This window comes from Eriocheir sinensis, chromosome 16, assembly GCF_024679095.1.
Source record: "Eriocheir sinensis breed Jianghai 21 chromosome 16, ASM2467909v1, whole genome shotgun sequence".
NCBI classification, from domain to species: domain Eukaryota; kingdom Metazoa; phylum Arthropoda; class Malacostraca; order Decapoda; family Varunidae; genus Eriocheir; species Eriocheir sinensis.
The window spans coordinates 11,388,279-11,404,740 of record NC_066524.1 but is presented as its reverse complement, the minus strand read 5'-3'; the positions used below and the strand labels follow the sequence as shown (position 1 = coordinate 11,404,740).

The following is a 16,462-nucleotide window of genomic DNA, read 5'->3' as shown; positions in this document are numbered from 1 at the left end:
CTGACGTGGGTACTCTTATGGCCAAATTTTTTCCCACATTCCTCACATTCATAGTTCTTTACACCAGTGTGTGTAAGGGTGTGTGTATCAAGGGTACCCTTCTGTCTAAATTTTTTCCCACACTCCTTACATTCATAGTTCTTTACACCAGTGTGTGTAAGGGTGTGTTTATCAAGGGTACCCTTCTGTCTAAATTTTTTCCCACACTCCTTACATTCATAGTTCTTTACACCAGTGTGTGTAAGGGTGTGTTTATCAAGGGTACCCTTCTGTCTAAATTTTTTCCCACACTCCTTACATTCATAGTTCTTTACACCAGTGTGTGTAAGGGTGTGTGTATCAAGGGTACCCTTCTGTCTAAATTTTTTCCCACATTCCTTACATTCATAGTTCTTTACACCAGTGTGTGTAAGGGTGTGTTTATCAAGGGCACACTTATTGCCACATTTTTCCCCACATTCCTTACATTCATAGTTCTTTACACCATTGTGGGTAAGGATGTGTCTGACGAGGGCTCTCTTATGGCCAAATTTTTTCCCACATTCCTTACATTCATAGTTCTTTACACCAGTGTGTGTAAGGGTGTGTGTAGCAAGGTGACTCTTCCAGCTGAATTTTTTCCCACATTCCTCACATTCATAGTTCTTTTCACCAGTGTGTGTAAGGATGTGATATCTGAGGCCTGACCTTGATAATTCTTTTCCACACTCCAGACACACAAACTTCCTCTCTCCTTTGTTGCTGGAGTTGCCAGCAGCAAGTTGCTTCACCTGATGACCACTGAGCCTCCTGCCCCCTGCAGCAGTCTGCTCCTGCTTGCCCTGGCCACTCATGCTGCTGTCCAGGTGAGGCGGCCCCAACCTGAGTGTGTTGCTGTTGTCCTCGTTCCTTCCTTGTTCTCTTTTCCTACACACACCGGCGTGGTGGGCGGCCTGTCTTGCTGAGGAAGGCACAGGTGAGGCGGCCCCAACCTGAGTGTGTTGCTGTTGTCCTCGTTCCTTCCTTGTTCTCTTTTCCTCCACACACCGGCATGGTGGGCGGCCTGTCTTGCTGAGGAATATAAGAACATAAGAACAAAGGGAGACTGCAAGAGACCAAATGGCCTACACATGGCAGCTCCAGATCCCCCCCACTACCACCTGTCATCCTCGTCCATGAAGCTATCAAGTCTACTCTTTAAAACAAGCTATCTATTGTCCCTGCACTCACTAGGTGATTGCCGAGTCTATTCCATTCCCCCACCACCCTATTACTAAACCAATGCTTGCCTATTTCCCTCCTAAATCTATACTTTTCTAATTTAAATCCATTACTGCATGTTCTATCCTGCTGGCTAATTCTCAGTACTTTACTTATATCACCTTTGTTGAAACCCTTGACTCATTTGAATACTTCTATCAGATCTCCCCGTACTTTTCATCTTTCTAGTGAATGTAAGTTGAGATGTTTCAGCTTATCTTGGTATGGGAGGTTCCTAAGCCCCAGAATCATCTTGGTCATCCTCCTCTGAACTGATTCCAGCAAGCTGATGTCCATTCTGAAGTGAGGGCACCAAAACTGGACAGCATAATCTAAGTGTGGCCTAACTAACTCTAAATAGGGTCTGAGGATGACCTCTGCACTTTTGTTGGTTGCTGTCCTGTTAATAAAGCCTAATACCCTGTTAGCCCCATTCCTCGCACTAATACATTGCTTCCTTAGTTTTAAGGGGGGCGGCTACGGGGTATTTTTGGCCGAATATTTTTGAAATCTGAGAAATTCTTTTTCTTCGCTCACTGTGGCCGAGATAGCCTAAATTATCAAGTGGTAAGGTTTGTTTTGGTCAAATTAAATCCCTTACGGCCGGGAAGCCATGTTTAAATACCCAGTTGCGTCAGAGGCCTGAGTCACGCGGTTACACACGTGGTGTCATTCAATGCTTATATACGCGTAAATTTTCAATAAAAAATGATTTCTTCTTTATGAATCTGCATCACTTGGCATCTCAGAGAGGGTGGATGGAGTGAGTCATGCTGCCCGAGGGCCGAGAGGACTGTAGATCACGCGTCACAACTTTGGCTATGAGGATGGGAACATAATATTACATATGTTTGGTTCTCAAGAAAGATTACAAGAATCTCTTCACTGGCAAGACCTTGAAAGAGCCAGACATGCAACACCCAAGTCCTAAAAGAAAAGAAAACAGCAGAAGAAGGATGAAGAATACCAGCCTGGAGAATATTGATAAAATCTGGCGACAATGAGAAAGGTGGCGCCTTTTGACACCCTCACATACCAGTGAATAATACTTTCTCAACACTGAGAAAGGGGACCAGATGCCTTATCAATATCTCCAGTCAATCAGCAAGGTTTGCACAATCATGTGTGAAAATTTCATCTCAATCGGACAATTATGAAGGGCATGACAGGGGTAAATGCAAAAAAAAAAATTAGGAGCCGATTTCTCAAAAGTTGGTTTTTTACACTTCAAAAAATTTCAAAAAATCAGTAAATCATCTGACTGACAATTATTAGGTATCAATAAAAACTTCAATCAAAGGCCGATTTTTTTATTGGAATAGATTTTTCAATATGGCCATAGAAAACGGGATACAGAGCGGAGAAAATCAAGTGTGAAAAAAAAAATTAAAAATTTTCTCTCAAAGATAAAAGCAAAAATCAAAAATCTGTTCCCGACAAAATGTAGATATATAATCGAAGTTTCATTGGTAATTTTTTCAAAGTGATTGACCTAAAAATAAAGCCTGTGAAACAAATTGAAAAAAAACGCGTTTTACCTCAGTGCCCCCTATCATTCACCCAATCTCCATGAAATTCACTATACACTCCTCATTAACACCAACAAACAACATAATAAAATTTCAAGGCTATTGGACCTACCAAAAGAGCTGTAGGGGGGGGGGGTAGTCGCCCCCCTTAAGTCAGAGTTCACCAATACTCCCAAATCCCTTTCACACTCTGCTCTACCTATCGCTGTGGAGGCCAAACTATACCCGTGTAATGGGTTGCGTGTTCCTACACTTAGTACGATACACTTGGTGATGCTAAAATTCATCTGCCATTTCTCTGACCAAGCTGACAGTTTGTTGAGATCCTCCTGCAGTGCTCAAGCATCCTCCCTTGTCCTAATAGTGCGTCCTATTTTGGTGTCATATGCAAATTTACCTATGTCACTAGTTATCCCATTGTCTATATCATTGATATAGATTATGAATAAAAGCAAGCCTAAAACTGAACCTTGAAGAACCCCACTGGTAACATTACCCCATTCAGATTTTTTACCATTAATAGTAACCCTCTGTTTCCTGTCGCTAATCCACGCCCTAATTCAATCATAAACCTTCCCTCCTGTTCCATGAGCCCTGACTTTATTTAAGCCTCTCGTGAGGTGCCTTATTGAAGGCCTTACTAAAATCAAGATAAACTACATCGCAACTCTCATCATTGTCAGCTGCCTCGTATACTCTATTGTAAAAGGATATAAGATTAGTAAGGCACAACTTTCCTTTAATAAACCCATGCTGTGAGTCGTGAATTAAATGATGTGTCATGCCCCGGGATTTTCTTTTTCAATTTCCTGTATTTCCCAACACGTCCTCTGCGTGTATCGAAACACACGAGAAATTAATCAAGACAAGGTGAGGGTATTCGCTGGCTGCCTTTTTTTTTTTTTTTACAACAAAGGAGACAGTTCAAGGGCACAAAAAAGTAAACAATAATAAAAAAAAAAGCCCGCTACTCGCTGCTCACAAAAAGAATCTAAAGAGGTGGCCGAAAGGGGGGTCAATTTCGGGAGTAGAGGTGTCCAGATACCCTTCTCTTGAAAGAGTTCAAGTCGTAGGCAGGAGGAAATACAGAAGGAAGATTGTTCCAGAGTTTACCAGCGTGAGGGATGAAAGAGTGAAGATGCTGGTTAACTCTTGCATAAGGGGTTTGGACAGTATAGGGATAAGCATGACTAGAAAGTCGCGTGCAGCGGGGCTGCGGGAGGGGGGAGGCATGCAGTTAGCAAGTTCAGAAAAGCAGTCAGCGTGAAAATAGCGATAGATGATAGAAAGAGAGGTAACATGGCGGCGGAAATTAAAAGGTAGAAGACAATCAGTGAGAGGAGGAGAGCTGATGAGACGAAGAGCCTTAGACTCCACTCTGTCCAAGAGAGCTGGGTGAGTGGAGCCCCCCCACACGTGAGATACATACTCCATACGAGGGCGGACACTGCCCCTGTATATGGATAGCAACTGTGCAGGGGAGAAGAACTGGCGGAGACAATACAGAACGCCCAACCTCGAGGAAGCTGATTTAGTGTGAAACGAGATGTGAAGTTTCCAGTTAAGATTTTGAGTTAAGGATAGACTGGGGATGTTTAGTGTTGAAGATGGCGACAGCTGAATGTTGTCGAAGAATGGGGGATAGGTGTTTCGAAGATTGTGTCGAGTTGAAAGGTGGAGAAATTGGGTTTTTGAGGCATTGAAGGACACAAGGTTCCTTTTACCCCAATCGGAAATGATAGTAAGCTCTGAGGTTAAGCGTTCTGCAGCCTCCAGCCTGGAGTCATGTAATTCCTGTTGAGAGGGTCTTCTGTTGAAAGAAGTTGAATAATGCAGAGTGGAGTCATCAGCGTATGAGTGGATAGGACAGTTTGTTATGGAAAGAACACTTTTGCCAGCTTCACCATTCTTCTTTCTGTTTCCTTTTTGTCCCCATACAGCCCCAACACTGTGCAGATCGCCCCGTTTTCCTCCTCTAGCCTCCTAGCCCACTCCTCTCTGCCTATTACCATCACTACTCCTACCACTAACTCCCCTCTCTGCCTCTCATAGTTGCTGCATTCCACTATTAGGTGTTCTACTGTTTCTATCTGCCCTGTCCTACAGCTACAGTTCTCTGGTTTCCCCCGTCCCTGTTCCTGCCGTTTACCTCCAGGGTTCCTGTTCTTGCTTGAAACAACAGTTTGCTCCCCCAGTCTCCTACATGCCAGTGTACTCCCTCTGGTTTCTGTTTCCTGCTGTACCATTTTAGCGTTGACTTGCCACTCATTCCTTCCTGCCATTTGACTTGTCCGTTCCTTTCAACTGCCTTCTTCACATCCCTGATTTCCATTTCATTCCACTCTTCCCTCAGGTGTTCTCTCCTTTTCCACCTCTCTAACTCTTTCCCCCATGTGGACTTGTTTTCACTTTCTTGCAGTATTTTCTTTGCCCATCTCTCCTCACTACTCCTCACTGGCTACGTGGGTTATGGGAGGCTCCTTCATCAGGCATAGTCGCCGCACTACATGTCTGTCAATATGGTCCCTAATACTATATACCTGATATTACTGACTCAAGCATTTTACCTATAACTGATGTCAAACTCATTGGCCTATAGTTTTGCATAGAAGATTTGTCTCACTTCTTAAATACTGGAATAACGTGTGCCTGCCTCCATGAAACAGGCACCACCCGTGTCCAGCGACTTCCTAAAAACTTCTGTTAGCTGCCCAAACTTTATCAAACGCTTTCTGGAAATCAAGATAGACTACGTCCAGTGATTTGGTTACGTCATAAACCGTGAAGAGGTCATTATAAAAGGTTAATAGGTTTGATAGGCAGGATCTTTTTATCTGAAGCCGTGTTGCGGAAGCGTTATACAGTTCCCAATGAGTGGCTTTCAAGGTAACTCACAATTTTGTCTCTAATTATGCTCTCAAGTAGCTTACCTACAACTGAAGTTAGACTAATGGGCCTGTAATTACCTGGTACTTTTTTGTCTCCTTTCTTAAAAACCGGTGTCATGTTAGCCTTTTTCCAATCCGAAGGGACGATGCCTTGTCGCAAGGACATATTGAATACGGTTGTGAGGGAGGAGAGTATTTCGCTCTTTGTTTCTTTGAGCAGAGTAGGATATACTTTGTCAGGTCCAGGACTTTTATTTGTTTTAAGTGATTTGAGGGCTTTAAGGACTTCATCGGTTGTTATTTCAAAGTTAGGCAATGCATGCTCGGGATTTACATTAGTACTGGTGTTGGTGGTAGTGGTGGGAGGACTGTTATTATTAAACACCGAGGAAAAGTAATTGTTTAATAGGTTTGCAACGTGTTGGCTGTCAGTCACTAGTGCACCATCGCTGTTTGTTAAGGGTCCAATTCCACTTCTGATCGCCTTTCTGTTGTTTGTGAAACTGAAGAAGGATTTCGGATTATTTTTACAGTTGGCTGCAATATTTTCTTCATATCTACGCTTTGCCTGACATACTAATCTTTTTACTCGTCGCCTGGCATCATGGTAAAGTCTAATGTTTTCGGGCGTGCATTGCTCTTTCTTTAGCCTGTAAACTAATTTTCTCTCCTTGACTGAGTGTTTAATTTCGCTGTTAAACCAAGGTGGGCTTTTATTAGTGTTACTTCGCTTCTCACACAAAGGGACAAATGTGTTCTGCTGAGTGAGTAAATGATTTCTGAAGCTTAGCCAGGCATCCTCTACATTGCAGTCATCTGATAGTTGCATTTCTATTAGTTTTCGTCGGATTTCTATGAAGTTAGCTCTTTTGAAATTGGGCACCTTTACTTTATTTTCAGTCACTGATGTTTGAGCTCTAAAAAAAAACGAGACAGACAAAGAAAAGTAGACAGGTTCAAAATCATACCTTCTCCTAGTCTGACATTTTGAGAGCAAGTTATCAGTTGAGAATTTGAACCCCCACCCCACCACATTTTATCCTTACCCAAACTCTTTTTCCTTCCCTAATTCCCTTCTTTGCACCCACCAGGCTGACAAATGCAAGACAAAGGGAAAGGATGAGAGAGAGAGAGAGAGAGAGAGAGAGAGAGAGAGAGAGAGAGAGAGAGAGAGAGAGAGAGAGAGAGAGAGAGAGAGAGAGAGAGAGAGAGAGAGAGAGAGAGAGAGATTTACATAGAAAAGCAGACCACACAGACCCCATGGTCCAGACTATGTGGTCTGTCCTTAAACCTAAGTGCTTCTACATTAATCAGATGGTTCCAAAACTTTGCATTTCAACTCTAGTTAATAACCTCTCTCTCTCTCTCTCTCTCTCTCTCTCTCTCTCTCTCTCTAATGTAGACAAGTGTCAGGTCCTTCATGTTGGAACAAGAAATAAGAAGTTCGACTACGAAATGCGCGGCGTCAGACTCAAAAGCGTTCAATGCGTTAAGGACCTGGGGGTCAAAATCGCTTCAAACCTCAAATTCTCACAGCAATGCATCGATGCACCAAATAAAGCGAACAAAATGTTGGGCTTCATTAATAGAAACTTTTTATTCAAGAATGAAGATGTAATACTTCCGCTCTACTATAGTTTAGTCAGACCCCACTTGGAATATGCAGTAGTTTTGGTCTCCCCACCATGCAAAGGACATTGCTAAATTAGAAGGTGTTCAGATTCTACGGAGGACTGGCCTAATATGTGAAATAAAAACCTCTCATAAAATCTGGAGTTCTACAAATAGTTCCCTCAAGAATACTATAGCTTATGCCACTAGCTTTGCCTGCAATCTCTCTCACATGGAGATGGAACTTGAGAGAAGAATCAATCCTGACCCCAAGATCTTTGTGGTTGTCAACATCTAAAATAGGTTGCTCACAATGAAGTACTGCAAGAGAACAGGTGCATCTTGAAAACTTCTACAAAAGTTCATTCTGACACATTTGCCAATTGAAAAAGACAAACCCCAAGATCTACTTGTATTGAAGAGTAGGTTAATATCCCTCTGCAGACGAGGATGGGAAATGAAATGGTCAGATTTCGATATTACCGAGGCTAAAAATAACTTGGTCATCAGCAAAGAGACAAAATTTACAGTTTAAACCAGAGACAACATGATTGAACATCACTGAACCCTGTGGGACACCGCTACCAACCTCAACTTGATAACTATGGTTGACAACATCAAACGCCCTTTTAAAGTAAAAAAATATAACATCCACTGAAAAACCTTTATCATAGTGTGTTTGGGTTGACTTGAGCTGACAACACCACGGTGGCAACACTGCCTAGTGTTGTACAAATTTCTTTGTATTCACTCACAGATGGAGAATAAATCATAAAAACCATATTTGTTTTTATACTAGAGTGAGAGAAGGGTGTGAGAGGCACGGTAGCACCAGTGTCTAGCGGGCTGTCTACGTCAGAGCCGCCACTTAAGATTTGCCGGACAATAACCACCCTAAAGCAGGTAGCGGTATTTGTCCGCCACTTTTTGTTTTATGTATTATATGTATGCAAATGGTTTTGTAAAGGTGTGGAAGAAAATAGACCAAAATTAAGGCGCCGGAGTTATACTGAACCTTTACCGAAGATAGGACGGAAAGGAAGAGTGAAGAGAAGATGAAGAAACAAACGAATAAAAAATGGGAGAAAATAAATGGAAAGAGAGTGAGTGAAGGATAAGGAAAGGAAGAAATGGAATGAAAGTTGAGTTAGGAAAAGGGAAGGAAGGGAAGGGAAAGGAATGAAACGAAAGTTGTTACGAAAAAGGAAAAAAAAAAAAGGAAAAGTAGAGGCAGTAGTTTATCTCCCTTCTCCATTTCCCTCCTTAGGTAACAGAGAGAGAGGCATTTGAGGCAGTAATACGAGAGGTCAAGGGTCAAGCGGCTCACCTGGGGGTCACGGAGGTCAGACAACCGTGCGTAGATGTAGATGTAGATGTGGAGCTATTGCCTTTGCAACGGCAGTTCCTAGTGTTCTCTCGGTCTTGATTTATTCTTCTGTCACTGCTGTTACTATCATTGTAGCTTGTTGTTCTTTTTGTTGTCTTCTCTTTTCCCGTAATAACCACATTCTGTGTATATTGTCCTTATTTTTCTCTGCGTCGGTAAACAGGAGGCATCCAAGCGGCGCGATATGTTCTCCTGCAGCAGCTGGCAGCGGCAGCGGCGGCGCCTGCACTGCCCGGCGCACGCCCTGGTACCCCGGGCAATACAACAGGAAGTGCTGGAGGTTCTCCTCCTCCGCCCCGCACATGATGCATGTTGTGTCTTCATTGTAGAATCTTTTCCTATCATTGAGTGCTAGGTTATTTGTTCTGGCTCTATAGAGTGTAACTGATGATGGTGTATTGTCGTATATAAGTTCTTCACATTTTATTTCAGGCTTGTATATTTTATATAATTCAAGGCTTCTTTTACTTTGGACTTCTTGTTTCCATTCTTCTGTGTCCCAGCTCCTCAGCTTTTCCTTAATTTCTTCTTTCTTTAACTTTCCAATATCTCTCAGAGTTAGCTTGGAGCATTCCAAGTACTTATTGATGTTTTTTATCCAATTTTGCTGATTTCCTTTTGCCATTTTATATACTTCTTTTTAACACGTTGTTTCTGTTATCTTCCTCTCTTGTTAGATTTTCCTGTGTTGTTGTGGTGTATGCGTCAATGATAGATTTCAGATATAGTAATTTACCCTCCATTATTCTCTTCATGCTTGAAGCTCCAACTTCACCTCGCAGCGTGCAGGTTTGGGCGAATCTTGGTGCTCCCAATATATGCCTGTACACACTGTTTTCAATGATCTGTAGTTGTTGGATATCTCTTTCAGTAAAATTTATAACATTTGCTCCATATAGAATTGAGGGTAGGCACACACTTTTCCAATAGGCTTTCCCTACGGTGATTTTATGACAGCTTTTCGCTATGATTGAGTATGTAAGATTGGCCAGCTTTTGTGCCTTCTCTATCATAATTTTCTTTTGTTTAGTAAAGATATTTCTGTTGTTTAGTAGAGTTAGGCCCAGATATTTGATTTCTTCACAGACTTGTATGTTTTCTATCTGTTGTGGACTATTTTCTAAGTTATAGATGATGATCTTGCTCTTATTTTTATTTATCTCCAGTCCACATTCTCTACTTATTTCTGTTAATAGTCTAATGCTGTGTTGTGCCTCGTCTATACTGTGAGACAGTAGTAGGCCATCATCAGCAAAGAACAGGCTATTTATGTGAATGTTGGTGTTATTGAAGCCTCTGCCTTCCTCCAGTTTCATCATAATGGCATAAGTAATAAGTTTAAATAATGTGGTGGAGCCGGTACACCCTTGCCTTATACCACTTGTGACTGGTATCTCTGTTTGTCTGTCTTCTGTCAATTTTATCAGGGTGTTATCCTCTTTATAGATGTTGGCTATTGTGTTTATTATTGTGTGCACCTTATATTTCATCATGGTTTCACGATCTTTTCCCTCTTTATGGAGTCAAAGGCCTTGGTATAGTCAATGGATGTCACAATCAGAGCTTTGTGGTTTGTATAGCTGTCTTCTATGCAGTATTGCAATATGAAGGTTATCTTCAATTCTTGCACCTTTGCTGAATCCTGCTTGGGCTTCATTTACTTCATTACTGCTTCTTAGGTGGTCTTCTATTTTGTCTTTCAGTATTGCCATAAATATTTTGTAGGTGTAATTTGTCAATGCTATTGGGCAAATCTTTTGCTGTTGGTTTAGCAGTTTTGGTATCATTTTTGTATGAGATGTTCCATTCCTTTGTATGTTGCCAGTTTCTAGGATCTCATTAAAGCAGTTCAACATTATTTCCATGCAGTCTGGTTTGTGGACCAGTGCCTTGTAAAATTCTGGCTTGCATTTATCAGGTCCAGCCGCCTTTTTATTCTTCAGTTGTTTTAGGACTTTTGTTAGCTCTTCCCTGGATATTTGTACAGTCATCATGGGTCTTATTTCCTTGTGGACAATGCAGGCCATATCCATGTGCTCTCGTAGTGGCTCGGGCACCGTGTAGTCTGGAGCTGCCTGAACAATATGTCCTCTGGTGTCATAATTCTCAGTGTAGGGCTTTCTTGTTTCATCCTTCCACAGTTCCATCATTTTATTTTCATGTTTCTGGTAGACTGTCTTCCAAAACACTTTTATATCTTTCTCTGCTTCGTCTTCTGATATGGCTTGCTTGTGTTCATTAAATAGTTTTAGCTCTCCTTTTTTGTGCACTTTTCCTTGCAATTTTCTTATATAGTCCCACAGTTTAGTTTTGTCTCCATTTTCTTTTATTTCCTTGGTCACCTTTTCTCATGTTTGTATATTTCATTTTTATCAGCATTTGCACTTTACATTTCTGTTCAATATACTTTTCTTTCAGTCTGTTCCGTTCTTCATCAGTCTCAGCTTTTCTTCTGGCCCTGTTGAGCTTCTTCCTCATCTGGATTTGCTTTCTTATCTCTTCATTTATCCAAGGTGCTTCTTTAGCTGTCTTGCTAAATTTTACTCTGAATGTTCTCTTTAATATGTTATCGGCACATTTCACAATAGCATTATTCAACTCACTTATATTGTTTACAGATCTACTTTGTGCAATGTTTTCCATTTCCTGTGCATATTTTTCCAGGCACTCTGCTTTTGTACTGTAATACTCTATTTTTTCCCATTTAGTTTTCCTGAATTTATTGTTTCTCTCTTTCACTACCTTAAAGTTTATTTCTATCAGGTTGTGGTCCGATATGTCAACTTTCTCCTGTTCTTGGTCTATTTTCATGCTTGTGTATATATCAAAGAACTTTTTATTACATAGAGCATAGTCTATCACACTTTTCTGCTCGTTTCGGCTCCATGTGTACATCCCTTCACATTGCAAGTCATCATTTAGCATTATCATACTGTTATTTCCCATCCACTCAAGAATCATTTTTCCATTTCTGTTTATAGGCTGGTCCCCTAGAAATCCTATGTGACCATTAAAGTCTCCCAGCAGTATCAAAGTTTCTTCTTCATACTTCTCAATAAGATTACTTAATTCTAATTGCACTGAATTCTGTCTTCCTTTATCCGACAGTGAAACATATACTAAAATAATAATAAGATTTGTACTTTGTATCCGTGCCTCTAAAACTAGAATATCTTTATTTATAGTTTTCTTTTGAACAGCTTGGATATCTTCTGTGTCTTTAAACATAACTAGCAGTCCACCTCCTTTCTGTTCATCTTTTCCTCTCATACTATCATATTTTTTCAAGTGACCACTAATTTGCACTTTATCATACACTAGTTGTGTCTCTGTTATGCATACTATGCATACTATGTAGATGTAGATGTAGATGTGGAGCTATTGCCTTTGCAACGGCAGTATGTAGAGATGTAGATGTAAGCCTCCTCTTCCTCCTCTTGTGGCCTGTTATTGTCAAGAGGTTACGGGCTTACTTCTTTTGCTGTTCCTTCTCCCTTTTCTTTTGACTGTTCCTTCTTCTCTTGAGCTGTTCCTTCTCCTTTTGACTGTTCCTTCTCCTTTTGACTGTTCCTTCTCCTTTTGAATGTTCCTTCTCTTTTTGACTGTTTCCTCTCCTTTTGACGGTTCTTTCTCCTTTTGACTGTTCCTTCTCCTTTTGACTGTTTCCTCTCCTTTTGACGGTTCCTTCTCCTTTCGACTGTTCCTTCTCCTTTTGACTGTTCCTTCTCCTTTTGACTGTTCCTTCTCCTTTTGACGGTTCCTTCTCCTTTTGACTGTTCCTTTTCCTTTTGACTCTTCCTTCTCCTTTTGACGGTTCCTTCTCCTTTTGACTGTTCCTTCTTCTTTTGACTGTTCCTTCTCCTTTTTACTGTTCCTTCTCTATTTGACTTCCTTCTTCTTTTGACTGTTCCTTCTCCTTTTGACTGTTCCTTCTCTTTTCTATTTCCTTCTTCTTTTGACAGTTCCTTCTTCTTTTGACTGTTCCTTCTCTTTTTGACTGTTCCTTCTCCTTTTGACTGTTCCTTCTCCTTTTGACGGTTCCTTCTCCTTTTAACGGTTCCTTCTTCTTTTGACTGTTCCTTTTCCTTTTGACTGTTCCTTCTCCTTTTGACTGTTCCTTCTCTTTTTGACTTCCTTCTTCTTATGACTGTTCCTTCTACTTTTGACTGTTCCTTCTCCTTTTGACTGTTCCTTCTCCTTTTGACTGTTCCTTCTCCTTTTGACGGTTCCTTCTCCTTTTAACGGTTCCTTCTTCTTTTGACTGTTCCTTCTCCTCTTGACTGTTCCTTCTCCTTTTGACTGTTCCTTCTCTTTTTGACTTCCTTCTTCTTATGACTGTTCCTTCTCCTTTTGACTATTCCTTCTCCTTTTGACTGTTCCTTCTCCTTTTGACGGTTCCTTCTCTTTTTGATGGTTCCTTCTTCTTTTGACTGTTCCTTCTTCTTTTGACTGTTCCTTCTCCTTTTGACTGTTCCTTCTCTTTTTGACTTCCTTTTCTCTTGACTGTTCCTTCTCCTTTTGACTGTTCTTTCTCTTTTTGACTTCCTTCTTCTTTTGACTGTTCCTTCTCCTTTTGACTGTTAATTCCTTCTCCTTTTGACTTTTCCTTCTTGACGGTTCCTTCTTCTTTTGACTGTTCCATCTTCTTTTGACTGTTCCCTCTCCTTTTGACTCTTCCTTCTCCTTTTGACTCTTAATTTTCCTTCTCCACTGTTGCTTCTCCTTTTGACTATTCCTTCTTCTTTTGATTGTTCCTTCTCCTTTTGACTGTTCCTTCTCCTTTTGACTGTTTCCTCTCCTTTTGACGGTTCCTTCTCCTTTTGAATGTTCCTTCTCCTTTTGACTGTTCCTTCTCCTTTTGACTGTTCCCTCTCCTTTTGACTGTTCCTTCTCCTTTTGACTGTTGCTTCTCTTTTTGACTATTCCTCCTCCTTTTGACTGTTCCTTCTCTTTTTGACTGTTTCCTCTCCTTTTGACGGTTCCTTTTCCTTTTGACTGTTCCTTCTCCTTTTGACTATTCCTTCTCCTTTTGACTGTTTCCTCTACTTTTGACGGTTCCTTCTTTTGACTGTTCCTTCTCCTTTTGACTGTTCCTTCTCCTTTTGACTGTTCCTTTTCCTTTTGACTGTTCCTTCTCCTTTTGACTGTTCCTTCTCCTTTTGACTGTTCCCTCTCCTTTTGATTGTTCCTTCTCTTTTTTACTTCCTTCTTCTTTTGACTGTTCCTTGTCTTTTTGACGGTTCCTTCTTCTTTTGACTGTTCCTTCTCCTTTTGACTGTTCCTTCTCTTTTTGACTATTCCTTCTCTTTTTTACTTCCTTCTTCTTTTGACTGCTCCTTCTTCATTTGACTGTTCCTTCTCTTTTTGACGGTTCCTTCTTCTTTTGACTGTTCCTTCTCCTTTTGACTGTTCCCTCTCCTTTTGAATGTTCCTTCTCTTTTTTACTTCCTTCTCCTTTTGACTGTTCCTTCTTCTTTTGACTGTTCCTTCTCTTTTTGACGGTTCCTTCTCCTTTTGACTGTTCCTTCTCCTTTTGACTGTTCCTTCTCCTTTTGACTGTTCCATCTCCTTTTGACTGTTCCTTCTCTTTTTGACTGTTCCTTCTCCTTTTGACTGTTCATTCTCCTTTTGACTGTTCCTTCTCCTTTTGATTGTTCCTTCTCCTTTTGACGGTTCCTTCTCCTTTTAACGGTTCCTTCTTCTTTTGACTGTTCCTTCTCCTCTTGAGTGTTCCTTCTCCTTTTGACTGTTCCTTCTCTTTTTGACTTCCTTCTTCTTATGACTGTTCCTTCTCCTTTTGACTATTCCTTCTCCTTTTGACTGTTCCTTCTCCTTTTGACGGTTCCTTCTCTTTTTGATGGTTCCTTCTTCTTTTGACTGTTCCTTCTTCTTTTGACTATTCCTTCTCCTTTTGACTGTTCCTTCTCCTTTTGACTGTTCTTTCTCTTTTTGACTTCCTTCTTCTTTTGACTGTTCCTTCTCCTTTTGACTGTTAATTCCTTCTCCTTTTGACTGTTCCTTCTTCTTTTGACTGTTCCATCTTCTTTTAACTATTCCCTCTCCTTTTGACTCTTCCTTCTCCTTTTGACCCTTCCTTCTCCACTGTTCCTTCTCCTTTTGACTGTTCCTTCTTCTTTTGACTGTTCCTTCTCCTTTTGACTGTTCCTTCTCCTTTTGACTGTTTCCTCTCCTTTTGACGGTTCCTTCTCCTTTTGAATGTTCCTTCTCCTTTTGACAGATTTGCCATACTGGAGGAGGAGGACGAGGAACAGAGCACCTTCTTGGTCGGTGACTCTATGATTCGCCATCAGGTGGTTGAATTCTGTGGCAGAGTCCCCCGTCGTAGGCGTAACTACTGTTATCCTGGAGCTGGTGTTGACGACATCACAGCTGCACTGGACGAGGTCTCCGCTGAGGCCTCTAATGACTCACTCTTTGTTCTCCACACAGGTACAAACGACGTCACCACGACCCGGTCTGAGGAACTGCTGGACAAGTACCGTAGGCTCATCCAGCAGTATAAGACTAAATCCCCTAATATTTTGATTTCAGGAATTCTACCACGGACATGGGATGAGGGCGACTTCTACAGTAAGGCCTTCAGCCTCAACAACCGCCTGCAGACTCTCTGCGGAGAGCTTGACGTCGAATTCTTTAACGCCTGGAACGATTTCTACGGCCAGAGTAGACTTCCAAAGGGACGGCATACACCTGTCCCCATCAGGCAGCCATATTTGGAAGGCTCCTAAACAACGCCGTACGTAACGCCCGAACAAAAAAAAACGACTCTCAGCCACGTCCTTCCATCCCGCCCGTGTAAATAGACACCTCACACCGCAACAGACTCGTAACATTGAACCCTCCAGTACCTCTATTACCAAGCTTCAAGATAACCTAAGAGTCCTTAGTTTCAATGCGCGTAGCCTAAGAAACAAATTTGATGAACTGCGATGTCTTGCTCTGACAGAAAACTTTGACGTAATTGCTATAACCGAAACATTTATCGACACCACTAATATTGATTTAAGTTCCGAATATAACATAGATGGCTACAGATTCTTCAACAATGATCGTGTAAACCGTAGAGGGTGGTGTCGCCCTTTTGTCAAAAGCTACTTGCAACCTACTGACAAAAAACCAAGAAACAGTAACGTTGAACACTTGTGCGTGCGAGTAAACATTGCAAAAGTCAATTTAAATATATCTGTCACTTACAGGCCTCCCGGGCAATCACTTGATGGCGATCTTGAAATGTACAGCGTCTTAAGGCAGTCACTTAATAACAGCGACTCACTGATACTAGGAGACTTTAACCTCCCCCATATCGACTGGGCGACACTGTCGGTACAGAAGGTGAGTCCCATAGAATGATCAATTTCTAGAGGAAAATTATCTAAGCCAAATGGTTTCTGAACCAACTCGACATAATAACATACTTGACCTTGTTATAGCGACCCAAGATAACCTAGTCAGTAATGTCACGGTAGGAGAACACCTCGGTTCCTGCGATCATAAACTAGTGCGCGTTGACAGTAGAGCTCAAACATCGGTGACTGAAAATAAAGTTAAGGTGCCCAATTTCAAAGAGCCAACTTCGTAGAAATCCGACGAAAACTAATAGATATGCAACTATCAGATGACGGCAATGCAGAGGACGCCTGGCTAAACTTTAAAAATCACTTACTCACTCAGCAGGACACATTTGTCCCTTGTGCGAAGCGAATTAACACTAATAAAGTCCACCTTGGTTTAATAGCGAAATTAAACACTCAGTCAAGGAGAAAATTGTCTTACAGGTTAAAGAAAGA

At 41.3% G+C, this 16,462-nt stretch overlaps 3 protein-coding genes across 31 annotated transcripts in view; all 3 read right to left on the bottom strand.

Moving 5' to 3' along the window:
* The window catches only part of LOC126999292 (gastrula zinc finger protein XlCGF46.1-like), a 118,879-nt gene that overhangs the window by 31,977 nt on the left and 70,440 nt on the right, over positions 1-16,462 (bottom strand). For 3 of the 28 annotated variants that reach the window (XM_050861715.1, XM_050861705.1, XM_050861711.1), the window contains one exon: positions 972-1,050. The exons of 15 other annotated variants lie outside the window; for them this stretch is intronic. The gene's annotated coding sequence lies outside the window, so the exon portion shown is untranslated. Of the gene's footprint in view, positions 1-637; positions 1,051-8,594; positions 9,227-16,462 lie in introns of those variants that run through there. 10 more of the 28 variants (XM_050861717.1, XM_050861708.1, XM_050861709.1 and 7 more) reach the window with 9 other exon arrangements.
* LOC126999291 (uncharacterized) overlaps positions 1-16,462 on the bottom strand; it is an 87,853-nt gene that overhangs the window by 29,924 nt on the left and 41,467 nt on the right. The gene's annotated exons all lie outside the window — the stretch shown is intronic.
* LOC126999290 (gastrula zinc finger protein XlCGF57.1-like) overlaps positions 1-16,462 on the bottom strand; it is an 86,777-nt gene that overhangs the window by 32,836 nt on the left and 37,479 nt on the right. The gene's annotated exons all lie outside the window — the stretch shown is intronic.